The sequence below is a fragment of the Petromyzon marinus genome, chromosome 76, assembly GCF_048934315.1.
Source record: "Petromyzon marinus isolate PM22_M1 ecotype Great Lakes invasive population chromosome 76, UKy_Petmar_22M1.pri1.0, whole genome shotgun sequence".
In the NCBI taxonomy this organism is placed as follows: Eukaryota; Metazoa; Chordata; class Hyperoartia; order Petromyzontiformes; family Petromyzontidae; genus Petromyzon; species Petromyzon marinus.
In genome coordinates, this window is record NC_133742.1 from 5,389,637 (window position 1) to 5,408,064 (window position 18,428).

The 18,428-nt window shown below is 52.4% G+C and overlaps 1 protein-coding gene across 3 annotated transcripts in view; it reads left to right on the forward strand.

Annotated features, from left to right (window-relative positions):
- The first annotated feature begins 511 nt into the window (after window positions 1-511).
- The window catches only part of LOC142907256 (uncharacterized), a 34,474-nt gene continuing 16,557 nt past the window's right edge, over window positions 512-18,428 (forward strand). For 2 of the 3 annotated variants that reach the window (XR_012930890.1, XR_012930891.1), the window contains exons 1-3: window positions 512-2,954; window positions 14,999-15,288; window positions 15,594-16,018. The gene's annotated coding sequence lies outside the window, so the exon portion shown is untranslated. Of the gene's footprint in view, window positions 2,955-14,998; window positions 15,289-15,593; window positions 16,019-18,428 lie in introns of those variants that run through there. The other variant, XM_076056546.1, reaches the window with a different exon arrangement.

Consider the following 18,428-nt stretch of genomic DNA (forward strand, 5'->3'; position numbering starts at 1 on the left):
ATGATGGAGACTTGGTGATGCCATCACCCAGCAGTAGATAGACCCTGACTGATGATGATGGTGGTGATGGTGATGGAGACTTGCTGATCCCATCACTCAGCAGTAGATAGACCCTGGCTGATGATGATGGTGGTGATTGTGGTGATGGTAGAGACTTGGTGATGCTATCACACAGCAGTAGATAGACCCTGGCTGATGGTGATTGAGCCCATCCCTACGCTCCAAATATGGTCAAGTGGGGGCGGGGTACAAGATTGCAGGGGGAGGAGTTATGTAAATGACCACCTACAAAGCCCCACCCCCTCTCATTTGCATACAAGAAACGCAGTGATAATGGAGCCCCGCCTTACGCTCCATATATGGTCAAGTGGCGGGGGGGGAGGGGCGATCCAAAAGAGAGCAAGGGAAAGGGGGAGGGGTTATGTAAATGTTCACCCGCGAAGCCCCGCCCATATACATTTGCATATATAATTAGGTGACGTCACCGCCCAGGTGTGTGTGTATATAAGGGGCAGGTGAGCGCCACACGTGTCCACTACTGCTGTGTTTTGCGCTCCGTTTTCGAAACTTTATTTCTTTATATCTGGGGGTTTTTTTCAAATAAAATATTAACGTAGCTAAAGTGTTACTTTCGGCAGTTATTAAACCTATCGCCTTTTTAATATTAACAATTATTATTTTTTTTGGGCCGAGGGAGGTGGGGTTGGAGGTTAATTGTTTGTAAATTGTAATTAGTCGTAAATGTTTTATAGTCTTTGTAGACTGTAGTTCACTATAGACTGTAGTTCACTATAGACTGTAGTTCACTATAGACTGTCTATAGACTGTCTATAGACTGTAGTTCACTATAGACTGTCTATAGACTGTAGTTCACTATAGACTGTCTATAGACTGTAGTTCACTATATACTGTAGTTCACTATAGACTGTAGTTCACTATAGACTGTCTATAGACTGTCGTTCACTATAGACTGTAGCTCACTATAGACTGTCTATAGACTGTAGTTCACTATAGACTGTAGTTCACTATAGACTGTAGTTCACTATAGACTGTAGTTCACTATAGACTGTCTATAGACTGTAGTTCACTATAGACTGTAGTTCACTATAGACTGTAGTTCACTATAGACTGTCTATAGACTGTCGTTCACTATAGACTGTAGTTTACTATAGACTGTCTATAGACTGTCGTTCACTATAGACTGTAGTTCACTATAGACTGTCTATAGACTGTAGTTCACTATAGACTGTAGTTCACTATAGACTGTCTATAGACTGTCGTTCACTATAGACTGTAGTTCACTATAGACTGTCTATAGACTGTAGTTCACTATAGACTGTAGTTCACTATAGACTGTAGTTCACTATAGACTGTAGTTCACTATAGACTGTCTATAGACTGTAGTTCACTATAGACTGTCTATAGACTGTAGTTCACTATATACTGTCTATAGACTGTAGTTCACTATAGACTGTCTATAGACTGTAGTTCACTATAGACTGTCTATAGACTCTAGTTCACTATAGACTGTCTATAGACTGTAGTTCACTATAGACTGTCTATAGACTGTAGTTCACTAGGGACTGTAGTTCTCTATAGACTGCCAGTATAACGATGTGGCAGTCGCCACGGGTTGTACTTTAATAATTAATATATTTATACAAAGGCGTAAATTGACGTTAAATAGGCGGAATTATCCATCTTTTGGGTGTCACCGTTCATAATGGCCGTGTTGATGTGGGGTGCCATCGCTAGCCAGCAACGTCAGCCATCACCAACATCACCATCACCAACATCACCAACATCACCAACATCACCATCACCGACATCACCATCACCGACATCATCACCAACATCACCATCACCGACATCATCACCAACATCATCACCAACATCACTGCCACCATCACCAACACCTTCATCACCATCACCAACATCTTCATCGCCATCATCATCACCATCAACATTATCACCTCCTGTATCACCACCACCATCAACACCACCACGAAATTCACCACTGCCATCAAAACATCACGACCACCACCATCTCCTGCCACTACCACCACGAAATTCACCACAGCCATCAAAACATCACCAACAACACCACCACCATCTCCTGCCACCAACACCACAAAATTCACCACAGCCATCAAAACATCTCCTGCCACCAACACCACCACCATCAACACCACCACCACGAAATTCACCACAGCCATCAAAACATCACCAACAACACCACCACCATCTCCTGCCACCACCACCATCAACACCACCAGGAAATTCACCACAGCCATCAAAACATCTCCTGCCACCAACACCACCACCATCAACACCACCACGAAATTCACCACAGCCATCAAAACATCACCAACAACACCACCACCATCTCCTGCCACCACCACCACCACCACCACAAAATTCACCAAGGCCATCAAAACATCTCCTGCCACCAACACCACCACCGTCACCGCTCCTTCTTCTCCTCCTCCTGCTGCTGCTGCTGCCCGTATCAATCCACGCGCTTACAGCCCGGCCACAACAACCACCGGCCACAACCACCACAACAACCACCACCACCACCACCCGGCTGGTCACCATCCGCGTCACCCTCTACCAGGGCGATAAGAAGCTCAACTCGTCCCTCACGGGGGCCGCCGTTCTTGGGCAAGGGTCGGCGGCGATCCCGGCCAGCGGGTGGCTCACCAGGGCCTCCCCCGACCCATCGGCCTGCGGCGTCAACGACACCTTCGGCAGGCCCGAGGGTGGGGCCGACGAGGGGTCGTCCTCGTCGCCGGCCACCCCGGCGGGCCACGTGGCTGCGGTGGCCCTCGTCATGCCGGGCGGTTGTGGCCTCGAGGAGCCGCTCGGGGTCGCCCGCAGGCAGCTGCGGGCGTCGCTTGCCGTGGTGCTGTTCGCCAGGGCGGACGCCGATGGCCTCGGTGTCGTCGTGCAGGGTGAGCGGCGGTGGTGGCGGTGGTGGTGGTGGACGTGGGGAGCGGTGGTGCAGCGGTTAGCGCCGCCGCTATGAACCCGGCGGACCCGGCGTTCGATTCCCGGCTCACGGCCAACACCAACGGTGACGATTATCTGAACTTGGTCCCGGGCCCTCCCCGTAGGTCGACTCGGCCTCAAATGAGTTACCTGGTGTAGCGGTGTGTAGTAAAACATCGGCACTGGGGGAGGCAAAGGCGGTCGGGCGTGGTGCCTGGCCACCCACCCTCTCGTGTGTACCGTTACCGGCCTTCATAGGTGCTGCTCGTTAACAGCACTTGCCCCTACAGTCTGTTACAGGCTATATGGGGGATCTTTGTCTTTTTGGTGGAGTGGACACCCACCCCCCTAATGGAACATCTTCGCCGGTTAGAAACATTTAGGCTGGCCTGCCTACGATCCATCCTGGGTTTAACCAGGCTGGATTGTGCGAGGAGCTCACAAATCCTTGAAAGATCTGGGCAAGGTCCCATCGGTGAGCTCCTCCGGCGGGCAAGGCTGTGATGGCTGGGTCATGTAGCCCGCATGCCCAGCCACCGCATGCCGAAACAGCTTTTGTTCGGCCGGATCGAGGGGGCGCTAAACGGACGCGGCACGGGCTAGAGAAGAGATGGAGTGACGTGGTACAGGAGGACGTGGAGCTGAGTGGACTTGCCGATGACTGGTACCAGCGGTGTCAAGATCGGCCTCTGTGGAGGAGGCTCGTGAAGGACGCTGCTGGGCAGTTGGAGGCAGTCGCCCTCCAACAACAGCGGAGGGCGGAGGAGCGACGCTCACAACAACGAGCGGAGCGCCGGGTGGCTAAAGCACAGCAGGTTGGCACAGTAGGGGGCACAGGTGGTGTATCAGCCAGTCATCTCAGTCATCTCAGTCAGTCGACCCGTGGCACCTGCTGGGTCTGACCCGTGACCTCCTGCCAGCGGGCGTTCGACACTTCACGTGGCCTCAGGGTGCACATGGCCTGGCACAAGCGTCGTGGTGACGTCACCGCCACTTAGTGGCGAATGGCGGTTGTTGTGGCGGTGGTGTTGGTGGTGGTGGTGTTCGCCAGGGTGGACAAGGATGGTTTCGGTATCGGCGTGCAGGCCCGGTGGTGGTTGGTGGTTGGTGGTGGTGGTTGGTGGTGGTGGTTGGTGGTGGAGATGTTGAGTGGTGGTTGGTGGTGGTGAGTGGTGATTGTTGGTGGTGGAGATGTTGAGTGGTGATTGTTGGTGGTGGAGATGTTGAGTGGTGATTGTTGGTGGTGGAGATGTTGAGTGGTGATTGTTGGTGGTGGAGATGTTGATTGGAGTTGGTGGTGGTGATGTTGAGTGGTGGTTGGTGGTGGTGAGTGGTGATTGTTGGTGGTTGGTGGTGGTTGGTGGTGGTGAGTGGTGATTGTTGGTGGTGGTGATTGTTGGTGGTTGGTGGTGGTGAGTGGTGGTGGTGGTGGTGAAGATGTTGAGTGGTGGTTGGTGGTGGTGAGTGGTGATTGTTGGTGGTGGTGAGTGGTGATTGTTGGTGGTGGTGATTGTTGGTGGTTGGTGGTGGTGAGTGGTGGTCGTGGTGAAGATGTTGAGTGGTGGTTGGTGGTGGTGAGTGGTGATTGTTGGTGGTTGGTGTTGGTGAGTGGTGATTGTTGGTTGAGATGTTTATTGGAGTTGGTGGTGGTGCGGTTGTGATGATGATGGTGGAGGGTTGGTTGTGATGATGATGATGGTGGTGTTATTGGTGGCGGTGTGGTTGTGATGATGGTTGTGGTGGTGGTGTCGTCAAAGTGAACCTAGCCTGGCACGGGCGCCGTGGTGACGTCACCGCCACTTAGTGGCGAATGTCGGTTGTTGTTGTTGTTGTTGGAGTCATGGTGGAAAAAGTTGCGTGGTGGTGGTTGTGATAATGGTGGTGGTGGTTGTGGTGGTGGTAGTGGTGGTGGTTGTGGTGGTTGTGATAATGGTGGTGGTGATTGTGGTGGTGATTGTGGTGGTTGTGGTGGTGATGATGATGATGGTCGTGGTGGGTAGAGTCGTGGTGGGTAAAAAATTAAAAACAAACGCTTGTCACTAAAATAAAATGTTTTAGCCCCTTCCTTTATTTATTTATTTTCACAACAGAGCTAAATACCGTAGCTTGGTTTTTTTGGGTGGGGGGGGGGGGTTTGAGTCGCGACCTTGCCACAACTAATAGCGAGGGTGGCAGTGCCTTATCACCACCATCACCGCCACCACCATCGTCACCACCACCACCATCGTCATCACAGTCGTAGTTGTTGTGTGGAAATGTATCGTGGCAGCCCAACATTGCTTTTCAGAGCGTTGCTTCTAGAAAATGTGGTGGTGGTGTTGTTGTTGGTGGTGGTATAATGTTGGTGGGGCTGTTGGTGGTGGTGGGGTTGTTAGTGGTGGTGGGGTTGGTGGTGGTGGGGTTGGTGGTGGTGGTAATGTTGTTGGTGGTGGTGGTGGTAATGTTGGTGGTGGTGGTAGTGTTGGTGGTGGTGGGGCTGTTGGTAGTGTTGGTGGTGGTGGGGCTGTTGGTGGTGTTGGTGGTGGTGGGGCTGTTGGTGGTGTTGGTGGTGGTGGGGCTGTTGGTGGTGGTGGTGGGGCTGTTGGTGGTGGTGGGGTTGGTGGTGGTGATGGTGGTGGTGATGTTGGTGGTGGTGGTAATGTTGTTGGTGGTGGTGGTGGTGGTAATGTTGGTGGTGGTGATAATGTTGGTGGTGGTAATGTTGGTGGGGTTGTTGGTGGTGGTGGTGGGGTTGGTGGTGGTGGTAATGGTGGGGTTGGTGGTAGTGGTAATGTTGTTGGTGGTGGTGGGGTTGTTGGTGGTGGTGTTGTTGGTGGTAGTGGTGGGGTTGTTGGTGGTGGTGTTGGTGGTGGTGGTAATGTTGGTGGTGGTAATAATGTTGGTGGTGGTAATGTTGTTGTTGGTGGTGGTAATGTTGTTGGTGGTAGTGGTGGGGTTGTTGGTCGTGGTGGTGGTGGTGGTGGTAGGGTTGTTGGTGGTAATGGTGGGGTTGGTGGTGGTAATGTTGGTGGTGGTGGTGGTAATGTTGTTGGTGGTGTTGCAACCACCGGAGGACCCTCTGGATGGAATTGTCCTCGCAGCGATCAAAACGATTAGCGGGGTCGTGTGTGTGTGAGTGTGTGAGTGTGTGTGTGCGTGCGAGTGAGTGGTGTGTGTGTGTGTGGATGAGCGTGTGTGTGTGCGCGTGTGTGCGCGAGTGCGTGCGTGTGCGGTGTTGCGAAAGAAGTTGAACATTCATACCAAACGAACTACTATAAACTACACTATACACTACTGCACTATACATTACACTACATGAATATGCAATGCACTACACTATACTACTTCACTATACATTACACTACACAACTATACAATACATTACACTCTACACTACACTTTACACTACAGTACTATACACTACTATATACACTACACTACTATATACACTACACTACTATATACACTACACTACTATATACACTACAGTACTATATACACTACTATACACTACACTACTATATACACCACACTACACTTTACACTACAGTACTATACACTACACTATACACTACACTACTATATACACTACACTATACACTACACTTTACACTACAGTACTATACACTACTATATACACTACACTACTAAATACACTACACTTTACACTACAGTACTATACACTACTATATACACTACACTTTACACTACAGTACTATACACTACACTATAAACTACACTACTATATACACTACACTTTACACTACACTACTATATACACTACACTTTACACTACTAAATACACTACACTACACTTTACACTACAGTACTATACACTACTATATACACTACACTACACTTTACACTACAGTACTATACACTACACTATACACTACACTTTACACTACAGTACTATACACTACTATATACACTACACTACACTTTACACTACAGTACTATACACTACACTATACACTACAGTACTATACACTACACTATACACTACACTACTATATACACTACAGTACTATACACTACACTACTATATACACTACACTTTACACTACACTACTATATACACTACACTTTACACTACAGTACTATACACTACACTTTACACTACACCACTATATATACTACACTTTACACTACAGTACTATACACTACACTATACACTACACTACTAAATACACTACACTTTACACTACAGTACTATACACTACTATATACACTACACTACACTTTACACTACAGTACTATACACTACACTTTACACTACAGTACTATACACTACACTATACACTACAGTACTATACACTACACTATGCACTACACTACTATATACACTACACTATACACTACACTACTATATACACTACACTTTACACTACACTATACACTACACTTTACACTACAGTACTATACACTACACTATACACTACACTTTACACTACATTACTATACACTACTATATGCACTACACTACTATATACACTACAGTACTATACACTACACTATACACTACACTACTATATACACTACACTTTACACTGCAGTACTATACACTACTATATACACTACACTACTATATACACTACAGTACTATACACTACACTATACACTACTATATACACTACACTACACTATACACTTTACACTACAGTACTATACACTACACTATACACTACACCACTATATACACTACACTTTACACTATAGTACTATACACTACACTACTATACAGTACTATACACTACAGTACTATATACACTACACTACTATATACACTACAGTACTATACACTACACTATACACTACACTACGAAATACACTACACTTTACACTACTATACACTACACTATACACTACATTACACTTTACACTACAGTACTATACACTACACTTTACACTACACCACTATGCTACATTGGTAACTCGATGCTTCAGAACAACATTTCGTGTTTAGTTTGTAGTCCTTAACCCCCCACCTCCGATTCTATTCGCCACGGTTGGCTACGTACTGCGCTTAAGAAGGTCAACATAGAGACAAAGATCCCCCGTATAGCCTTAACAGACTGTAGGGGCAAGTGCTGTTAGCGAGCACCTATGAAGGCCGGAACGGCACACGAGGGGGTGGGTGGCCAGCACCACGCCCGACCGCCTTTGTCTCCCCAGTGGCGATGTTTACTACACACCGCACCAGGTACTCATTTGAGGCTGAGTCGACCTAGGGGAGGCCCGGGACCGGTTCAGATAATTGTTCACTGGTGTTGGCCGTGAGCGGAAATCGAACCTGGGTCGCCAGGTTAATAGCGCAGCGTAGCGCTAACCACTGACCACCGCTCCTACAGAGACTCACAGACTCGCAACACAGACTCACACACACACAGACTCGCGCACACACACACACACAGAATCTCACACACACACACAGACACGCACACACACACAGACTCGCACACACACACAGACACGCACACACACACAGACTCGCACACACACACACAGACTCACACACACACAGACTCGCGCACACACACACACAGAATCTCACACACACACAGACACGCACACACACACAGACTCGCGCACACACACACAGACTCACACACACACACAGACACTCACACACACACAGCCACACACACACAGACTCACCACACACACACACACACAGACTCACACACACACAGACTCGCACACACACACAGACTCACCACACACACACACACAGACTCACACACACACACAGACTCGCACACACACACAGACTCGCACACACACACAGACTCGCACACACACACAGACTCGCACACACACACACTCGCACACACACAGACACACTCAGAGATATACACACACACAGACTCACACACACACACAGACTCACACACACAGACACACACACAGACACACAGACACACACAGACTCACACAGACACACACAGAGATACACACACAGTGATACACCGTGATACAACAACAACAACAACCGCCATTCGCCACTAAGTGGCGGTGACGTCACCACGACGCTTGTGCCAGGCCACGTGCACCCTGAGGCCACGTGAAGTGTCGAACGCCCGCTGGCAGGAGGTCACGGGGCAGACCCAGGTGCCACGGGTCGACTGACTGAGATCACTGGCTGATGTACCACCTGTGCCCCCTACTGTGCCAACCTGCTGTGCTTTAGCCACCCGGCGCTCCGCTCGTTGTTGTGAGCGTCGCTCCTCCGCCCTCCGTTGTTGTTGGAGGGCGACTGCCTCCAACTGCCCAGTAGCAGCGTCCTTCACGAGCCTCCTCCACAGAGGCCGATCTTGACACCGCTGGTACCAGTCATCGGCAAGTCCACTCAGCTCCACGTCCTCCTGTACCACATCACTCCATCTCTTCTCTAGCCCGTGCCGCGCCCGCTTAGCCCCCTCGATCCGGCTAAACAAAAGCTGTTTCGGCATGCGGTGGCTGGGCATGCGGGCTACATGACCCAGCCATCGCAGCCTTGCCCGCCGGAGGAGCTCACCGATGGGACCTTGCCCAGATCTTTCAAGGATTTGTGAGCTCCTCACACAATCCAGTCTGGTTAAACCCAGGATGGATCGTAGGCAGGCCAGCCTAAATGTTTCTAACCGGCGAAGATGTTCCATTAGGGGGGTCCACGTTTCGCAAGCGTAGAGAAGGGAGGGAATGACCGTGGCACACACAGACACAGTGATACACAGTGACACACACACAGACTCACACACACACAGACTCACACACACACACAGACTCACACACACACACAGACTCACACACACACACAGACTCACACACACACAAAGACTCACACACACAGTCTCACACACAGTGACGCACAAACACAACAACAACAACCGCCATTCGCCACTAAGTGGCGGTGACGTCACCACGACGCTTGTGCCAGGCCATGTGCACCTTGAGGCCACGTGAAGTGTCGAACGCCCGCTGGCAGGAGGTCACGGGGCAGACCCAGCAGGTGCCACGGGTCGACTGACTGAGATGACTGAGATGATGCACCACCTCTGCCCCCTACTGTGCCAACCTGCTGTGCTTTAGCCACCCGGCGCTCCGCTCGTTGTTGTGAGCGTCGCTCCTCCGCCCTCCGTTCACTTAGTCCCACGATGTTTTCCAGGCTGAGGGATTTCCCCTCCCTCAAGACCTCACAGAAATGCTCATCAAATCTACAAACCTGTTCCTGGGGGTCGGAGATTGGATTACCGTTCTTTCCCCGAATGATGGTAATAGGTGTGGCGCTGCAGGTTACTTTTTTGATGGAGTTAAATAGAGATTTGTGATCGCGGGCCACTGAGGCAGACTCCATCTCCTCAGCAACGCGCGACCACCACCCAACCTTGCAGCGCCTCACGGCTCTCCGAACCTCCGAGCGAAGGCTGCGGTAAGCCTCCTCATTCTCTGACGTGGGATGCTGTAGCCGATGACAGTGGGCCTGTCGCTTTTTCTCAACCATCCTGAACACCTCCTCTGTCAGCCAGGGTCTCTGGGGAGGTCTGGACCGCTTACCCAAAGCAGCCATTGCAGCTGCATGAGTGACAGTCCTAAACCTCGCCCATTTACCCTCGACATCAGGAGGAGTGGGGGACGATGCCAACCTCAGCCGCAAGCGATTATGGAATTCTCGCTTGCAACTTTCATCAGCTAGCTGAGACTAGGCCACTTTGGGTTTGAATGGGGTCCTGGGTATACACCCACCACCAGAGTGGAAGAATGGCAGGTGCATCTTACAGATGACAAGTCGATGGTCAGAGGGCAGATCAGCTCCACGGTAGGTCCTAGTGTCAAAGACATGGGCTCGCATCCGCTGGTCCATCACTACGTAATCCAGCAGATGTTCTTGCTTAGACCAGGGATGCATCCATGATGTGGTGTGGATGCGCCGATGCCGGAACAGCGTGTTTGTAATTACAAGCCCATGGGCTGCATAAAAATCTAGCAGCCTCCTACCGTTGTTATTGAGCTGATCTGGCCCATGCCCTCCAATCACTCCAGACCAGGTGCCAGCATCATGCCCAACTCGGTCATTGAAGTCACCCAACATGATGACTCTATCCCGAGGGGCCACTTTAGCCAGCACCTGTGACAGGAGGCCACAGAAGGCATCTGACTCATCGGCCTTGCCTGCATCTCTCCACAGATGTGCGTCTTTGGTGGGGGCATAAGTAACCACGACCACCACTCCTCGCCTCTGGTTGATGGGACGGCGAGCTGAAAGTAGCCTGGGGCTTACAGCTTCACACACCTCACCGCCACGCTCCCACGCCCCCTTCATTCTTTTGTTCAAAAGAAGAGCCACACCCTGTTGTTTGGCGGTCTCCTGCCCCGAGTAGAGGACTGTTCACCCCTCATGGTGGCAGGAGCCAGAGCCGGACCACCGGACCTCCTGAATGCCACAGAGATCCAGGTGGTACCGGTCCAGCTCCCGACAGAGGAGTGTGGCAGCCTCTCCTCCGCAGTGAGCGTTCGAACATTCCACGTGGCCATCCGTAGTGGCTTTTCGTTGTTTATGGAGGAGCCCCGAGGGTAGAGATTCAGTCTCCTGGCTCCGCCAATTGGGGATTGGCCAGGAGACGTCATAGACGCCTGGCCCCCCGGGGCCTCCGGCACAAGCTTATTAGATACAGTTTTTAACTCGTAGTTTAGTGGTAATTAATTGAAGGTGGAGGGGTCACCAGCCCCTCGAACCCGTCCAGAGCCCTCATTTGGCCACTGTGGTGGCTACAGACGCCTTGAGGGGAGACGGCCAATCTACATTGGCCCTCTCCCCCCCTTGGCACTGCCTACCACAGCGTTGCCATCCGGCACCACGAGGAGGTAGGGGGTTGTTTTTGCCGGACACGCACTACAAACATACCCTACATACATTGAACCCACGACCTCCTGCACACCGGGCGAGGTAGTCAACATCTCTCAGAGTCTGGGATTTAACGCACGACCTTCTGCGTACCAGGCGAGGTAGTCAACATCTCTCAGGGTCTGGGATTTAACGCACGACCTTTTGCGTACCAGGCGAGGTAGTCAACATCTCTCAGTGTCTGGGATTGAACTCGCGACCAGGCGAGGTAGTCAACATCTCTCAGGGTCTGGGATTTAACGCACGACCTTTTGCGTACCAGGCGAGGTAGTCAACATCTCTCAGTGTCTGGGATTGAACTCGCGACCAGGCGAGGTAGTCAACATCTCTCAGTGTCTGGGATTGAACCCACGCCCTTTTGTGTACCAGGCGAGGTAGTCAACATCTCTCAGTGTCTGGGATTGAACCCACGCACTCCTGCGTAGCAGGCGAGGTAGTCAACATCTCCGTGTCTGGGATTGAACCCACGACCTCCTGCGTACCAGGCGAGGTAGTCAACATCTACTCAGTGTCTGTGATTGAACTCGCGACCAGGCGAGGCAGTCAACATCTACTCGGTGTCTGCGATTGAACCCACGACCTCCTGCGTAGCAAGCGAGGTAGTCAACATCTCTCAGTGTCTGGGTTTGAACCCACGACCTCATGTGCACCAGGCGAGGTAGTCAACATCTACTCAGTGTCTGTGATTGAACTCGCGACCAGGCGAGGTTAGTCAAGAAGTTTCAGTGTCTGTGATTGAACTCGCGACTTCCTGCGTACCAGGCGAGGTAGTCAACATCTCTCAGTGTCTGCGATTGAACCCACGACCTCCTGTGTACCAGGCGAGGTAGTCAACATCTACTCAGTGTCTGTGATTGAACTCGCGACCAGGCGAGGTAGTCAAGAAGTCTCAGTGTCTGCGATTGAACCCACGACCTCCTGCGTACCAGGCGAGGTAGTCAACATCTCTCAGTGTCTGTGATTGAACTCGCGACCAGGCGAGGCAGTCAACATCTCTCAGTGTCTGGGATTCTGGGATTGAACCCACGACCTCCTGTGTACCAGGCGAGGTAGTCAACATCTCTCAGTGTCTGCGATTGAACCCACGACCTCCTGTGAACCAGGCGAGGTAGTCAACATCTCTCAGTGTCTGGGTTTGAACCCACGACCTCCTGCGTACCAGGCGAGGTAGTCAACATCTCTCAGTGTTTGTGTTTGAACTCACGCCCTCCTGTGTACCAGGCAAGGTAATCAACATCTACTCGGTGTCTGCAATTGAACCCACGACCTCCTGCGTACCAGGCGAGGTAGTCAACATCTACTCGGTGTCTGCGATTGAACCCACGACCTCCTGCGTACCAGGCGAGGTAGTCAACATCTCTCTGTGTCTGGGATTGAACCCACGACCTCCTGCGTACCAGGCGAGGTAGTCAACATCTACTCAGTGTCTGTGATTGAACTCGCGACCAGGCGAGGTAGTCAAGAAGTCTCAGTGTCTGGGATTGAACCCACGACTCCCTGCGCACCAGGTGAGGTAGTCAACATCTACTCAGTGTCTGTGATTGAACTCGCGACCAGGCGATGTAGTCAACATCTCTCAGTGTCTGGGATTCTGGGATTGACCCACGACCTCCTGCGTACCAGGCGAGGTAGTCAACATCTACTCAGTGTCTGTGATTGAACTCGCGACCAGGCGAGGTAGTCAAGAAGTCTCAGTGTCTGGGATTGAACCCACGACTCCCTGCGTACCAGGTGAGGTAGTCAACATCTCTCAGTGTCTGTGATTGAACTCGCGACCAGGCGAGGCAGTCAACATCTCTCAGTGTCTGGGATTCTGGGTTTGAACCCACGACCTCCTGCGTACCAGGCGAGGTAGTCAACATCTACTCAGTGTCTGTGATTGAACTCGCGACCAGGCGAGGTAGTCAAGAAGTCTCAGTGTCTGGGATTGAACCCACGACTCCCTGCGTACCAGGTGAGGTAGTCAACATCTCTCAGTGTCTGTGATTGAACTCGCGACCAGGCGAGGCAGTCAACATCTCTCAGTGTCTGGGATTCTGGGTTTGAACCCACGACCTCCTGCGTACCAGGCGAGGTAGTCAACATCTCTCAGTGTCTGGGATTGAACCCACGACCTCCTGCGTACCAGGCGAGGTAGTCAACATCTCTCAGTGTCTGGGATTGAACCCACGACCTCCTGCGTAGCAGGCAAGGTAATCAACATCTCTCAGTGTCTGGGATTGAACTCGCGACCAGGCGAGGCAGTCAACATCTCTCAGTGTCTGCGATTGAACCCACGCCCTCCTGCGTACCAGGCGAGGTAGTCAACATCTCTCAGTGTCTGCGATTGAACCCACGCCCTCCTGCGTACCAGGCGAGGTAGTCAACATCTCTCAGTGTCTGGGATTGAACCCACGACCAGGCGAGGCAGTCAACATCTCTCAGTGTCTGTGATTGAACTCGCGACCAGGCGAGGCAGTCAACATCTCTCAGTGTCTGCGATTGAACCCACGACCTCCTGCGTACCAGGCGAGGTAGTCAACATCTCTCAGTGTCTGGGATTGAACCCACGACCAGGCGAGGTAGTCAACATCTCTCAGTGTCTGTGATTGAACTCGCGACCAGGCGAGGCAGTCAACATCTCTCAGTGTCTGGGATTGAACCCACGACCAGGCGAGGTAGTCAACATCTCTCAGTGTCTGTGATTGAACTCGCGACCAGGCGAGGCAGTCAACATCTCTCAGTGTCTGCGATTGAACCCACGACCTCCTGCGTACCAGGCGAGGTAGTCAACATCTACTCAGTGTCTGTGATTGAACTCGCGACCAGGCGAGGCAGTCAACATCTCTCAGTGTCTGCGATTGAACCCACGACCTCCTGCGTACCAGGCGAGGTAGTCAACATCTCTCAGTGTCTGCGATTTAACCCACGACCTCCTGCGTACCAGGCGAGGTAATCAACATCTCTCAGTGTCTGGGATTGAACCCACGACCTCCTGCGTACCAGGCGAGGTAGTCAACATCTCTCAGTGTCTGTGATTGAACTCGCGACCAGGCGAGGCAGTCAACATCTCTCAGTGTCTGCGATTGAACCCACGACCTCCTGCGTACCAGGCGAGGTAATCAACATCTCTCCTCCCCCCCCACCCACCCACCCTCCCCCAAGACGTGAGTGACGTCCCGCTGGTGGTGGTCGCCATCCCCCTGCACCCGAGCGGCCTGGCCCTAGCCCGCTACGACGCCGTGGGCCTCGAGGCCTTCCTCGATATTCTGCCCGTCGGAGGCGGCGGCGGCTCGGGCGCTGACGGCGACCATGGCGGCGACCATGGCGGCTTCACCAACCTGTCGCTCATGTTCCTGTCCGTGTCCGTCATCCTGGTGCTCATCTCCATCACGTGGTTCATCTTCTACTACGCACAGAGATACCGCACGCTCAACGCCAACGCGAGGCGGCAGGTAGCGGTGGTGGTGACGGTGGTGGTGACGGTGGTGGTGGTGGTGATGGTGGTGGTGGTGACGACGGTGGTGGTGGTGGTGACAGTGGTGGTGGTGATGGTGGTGACGGTGGTGATGGTGGTGGTGGTGGTGATGACGGTGGTGATGGTGGTGGTGGTGGTGGTGATGGTGATGGTGATGATGGTGGTGGTGGTGGTGGTGACGTTGGGGTTCACGACGCCGGCGCCTGACCACCCCCCCCCCCCGTGCCCCCCCCCCGTGCCCCCCCCCCCGTGCCCCCCCCCCCCCGTGTCTGCGGTGTTCAGCGCCAGCTGCTGACGAGCACCAAGAAAGCCATCGCCAAGCTGCAGGCGAAGAGCGTCAGGCCAGCAGACCAGGCACGGAAACATCGTCACCATCATCGTCACCATCACTACCATCATCATCATCGTCACTACCATCACTACTACTATCATCACTACTACTATCATCACTACTACTATCATCACTACCTTCACTACCACCACTACCATCATCACCATCACTACCTTCACTACCACTATCATCACTACTACTATCATCACTACTACTATCATCACTACCTTCACTACCACCACTACCATCATCACCATCGTCACCATCACTACCATCATCATCATCACTACCATCACCACCACTACCATCACTGCTGACGAGCACCAAGAAAGCCATCGCCAAGCTGCAGGCGAAGAGCGTCAGGCCAGCAGACCAGGCACGGAAACATCGTCACCATCATCGTCATCATCATCGTCACCATCATCGTCACCATCATCGTCACCATCACTACTACTACCTTCACTACTACTATCATCATCACTACCTTCACTACCTTCACTACCACTACCATCATCACTACCACTACCATCATCATCATCACCATCATCATCATCACTACTACTACTACCATCACTACCTTCACTATCACCATCATCACTACCATCACTACCATCACTATCATCACTACTACCATCATCATCATCACTATCATCACCATCATCATCACTACTACTACCTTCACTATCACCATCATCACTACCATCACTACTACCATCACTACCATCACTACTACCATCACTACCTTCACCAACACTACCATCACTACCTTCACCATCACTATCATCACCATCATCACTATCATCACCACCATCACTATCATTACTATTACCATCATCATCATCACTACCATCATCTTCACCACCTTCACTACCATCATCATCACTTTCATCGTCACCACTACCAACACTACCATCACTACCATCATCATCATCACTACCATCACTACCACCACTACCACCATCATCATCATCACTACCATCATCACCACCATCATCATCACCATCACTACCATCATCACTACCATCACCACCATCATCTCCACCATCACCACCACCACCATCACCACCATCACCACCACCACCATCACCACCGCGGCTCCCACTAATGGGGGGTGTGGGGGGTGCCAGGTGGGAAATTGGCTTCGTAGTCACCACCACCACCAACAACACGTGTTGGTGGTGGTGGTGGTGGTGCTGGTGTTGGTGGTGTTGGTGGTGGTGTTGGTGGTGGTGTTAGTGTTTGTGAGGATGATGCTGGCACGGTGTCAGAACATTACAACAACAGATGACGCAAACTCCCCGCGTCTCTCTCTCACCCCGTGTCTCTCTCACCCCGTGTCTCTCTCTCTCACCCCGTGTCTCTCTCTAACCCCGTGTCTCTCTCTCTCACCCCGTGTCTCTCTCTCTCACCCCGTGTCTCTCTCTCTCACCCCGTGTCTCTCTCTCTCACCCCGTGTCTCTCTCTCACCCCGTGTCTCTCTCTCACCCCGTGTCTCTCTCTCTCACCCCGTGTCTCTCTCTCACCCCGTGTCTCTCTCTCACCCCGTGTCTCTCTCTCTCACCCCGTGTCTCTCTCTCTCACCCCGTGTCTCTCTCTCACCCCGTGTCTCTCTCTCACCCCGTGTCTCTCTCTCTCACCCCGTGTCTCTCTCTAACCCCGTGTCTCTCTCTCTCACCCCGTGTCTCTCTCTCTCACCCCGTGTCTCTCTCTCTCACCCCGTGTCTCTCTCTCTCACCCCGTGTCTCTCTCACCCCGTGTCTCTCTCTCTCACCCCGTGTCTCTCTCTAACCCCGTGTCTCTCTCTCTCACCCCGTGTCTCTCTCTCTCACCCCGTGTCTCTCTCTCTCACCCCGTGTCTCTCTCTCTCACCCCGTGTCTCTCTCTCACCCCGTGTCTCTCTCTCACCCCGTGTCTCTCTCTCTCACCCCGTGTCTCTCTCTCACCCCGTGTCTCTCTCTCACCCCGTGTCTCTCTCTCTCACCCCGTGTCTCTCTCTCTCACCCCGTGTCTCTCTCTCACCCCGTGTCTCTCTCTCACCCCGTGTCTCTCTCTCTCACCCCGTGTCTCTCTCTCACCCCGTGTCTCTCTCTCTCACCCCGTGTCTCTCTCTCTCACCCCGTGTCTCTCTCTCTCACCCCGTGTCTCTCTCTCTCACCCCGTGTGTCTCTCTCTCACCCCGTGTCTCTCTCTCACCCCGTGTCTCTCTCTCTCACCCCGTGTCTCTCTCTCACCCCGTGTCTCTCTCTCACCCCGTGTCTCTCTCTCACCCCGTGTCTCTCTCTCTCACCCCGTGTCTCTCTCTCTCACCCCGTGTCTCTCTCTCACCCCGTGTCTCTCTCTCACCCCGTGTCTCTCTCTCTCACCCCGTGTCTCTCTCTCTCACCCCGTGTCTCTCTCTCACCCCGTGTCTCTCTCTCACCCCGTGTCTCTCTCTCACCCCGTGTCTCTCTCTCACCCCGTGTCTCTCTCTCTCACCCCGTGTCTCTCTCTCACCCCGTGTCTCTCTCTCTCACCCCGTGTCTCTCTCTCTCACCCCGTGTCTCTCTCTCACCCCGTGTCTCTCTCTCTCACCCCGTGTCTCTCTCTCACCCCGTGTCTCTCTCTCACCCCGTGTCTCTCTCTCACCCCGTGTCTCTCTCTCTCACCCCGTGTCTCTCTCTCACCCCGTGTCTCTCTCTCACCCCGTGTCTCTCTCTCACCCCGTGTCTCTCTCTCACCCCGTGTCTCTCTCTCACCCCGTGTCTCTCTCTCACCCCGTGTCTCTCTCTCACCCCGTGTCTCTCTCT